The sequence below is a fragment of the Perca flavescens genome, chromosome 4 (genome assembly GCF_004354835.1).
Source record: "Perca flavescens isolate YP-PL-M2 chromosome 4, PFLA_1.0, whole genome shotgun sequence".
NCBI lineage: Eukaryota > Metazoa > Chordata > Actinopteri > Perciformes > Percidae > Perca > Perca flavescens.
The window spans coordinates 1,663,145-1,664,698 of record NC_041334.1 but is presented as its reverse complement, the minus strand read 5'-3'; positions in this window follow the sequence as shown (position 1 = coordinate 1,664,698).

The window sequence follows — 1,554 nt, the reverse complement described above, 5'->3', positions numbered from 1 at the left end:
TTTTTTTAATAGCCACGGCATCAAATCATGTCATCCGCTTTACTAATTTGCAGGTGAATGCATGCGTTGTGTCTACGCTGTGATGGGAACAATCAGAAACAAACGATGTCTCGCGAAACCTCTCACAGCCTAAAGCACAGAGTTCACGTACAAACTATTACAATGAAGTCTGGTGTGAAATGCTTTGCCGCAAGCATTTTAGATAAAAACATCCAAAGACAGAAGAGACAAAAGCCTAAAGCTTCATAAAAGTTCTTCTGTTCACTCATGCGATTTATTCGTTGGATGGATTCCACTTATTGAAGTTATTCACTTATTGCGTCATTAGTCCACACTGATCTTCACCAATCCATCAAAGCCTGAGAAGGTTTAAAGGAGACTATTGTATACCGTTTCAAGGGTCATACTTCTACTAGAACCAGTGGTGTCTAGTTTATTATAATGAGAGTATACTGTGATATATTGTGATTTTTCCCTCCCAGCTTTATACTCGCCCCAGAGCGTCAACCCCATAAGTTTTTTTTGTAACGTTACAACGTATAGAACAACCCTTATCCGGGTCATTTTCTTTAGTTTCTGTAACGTTAACGTCTGCTGCAGTGTCACTTAAAGAGTGTAGTTTGGGTTTGTTTTAGTTTTATATCTCCTATAATCTTTCATTTCAAATTTGCGCAGAGAACGACCGCCAAGCGACTGTGTTGTCGTTCCTAAGCGACTCGCAACACAGACGGGGTGAATTTATGAATGAAAGTGGGAAAGTTCTGTCACAAAAACAATCTTCGATCGTCGTAGGACATCGTACGAATAGTTATGCACACTAAGGGGCCTGTTTTGCACCCAGCGCAGGTGTGTTCAGGTGCATTCTGGGCGTGCTGGTCTTACAGGGAGGTGTGTTCAGGTGCATTCTGAGCGTATTCCTATCTTGAGGCAGCGGGAAGTGATTGCACCATTGACCAACAAAAACCTGGTCTAAAGTCAATAACGCAGCATTTCATTTTTTTAACAGTAAATTAGTAAAATGCTCCTAGGCTTATGCACAGTGCACACACACGATGCTTGCTACACACACAGGGATGCACAGCAGCACACACACATGCAGAAGATTGATATGATATCATACAAAAACTAAGACATTGCCGGATGGTGACATGACATCGGTTACAGAGCTCCGTGCTACAGAGCGGCAGTCGCTAGCTGTTTAAAGCCGCTACAGCGCTTCGTGACGCCGGCTACAGACGTCGGTCACAGTTCGGTCGTATCAGCGGCACATCTACTGTTTTTGAAATAAAGTGTCCAAAAAAACCTTGAAAAATATTTTTTTTTGCAAAATATGCAACAAAAACGGTTAAAAAAAAGCAGCAACAATGTTGTAAAAAGTGACAAAAAACATTAAAAACGCTACAAAAACGTCCCAAAAAAAACGCCCTGCAATTTACGCCTATGATTATAGATATGACAGACAAAAAAGCATCAAAGTAATAGGTCTCCTTTTAATACATATTTACACTTTGTCTGTATCTGTGTGTGTGTGTGTGTGTGTGTGTGTATGTACCT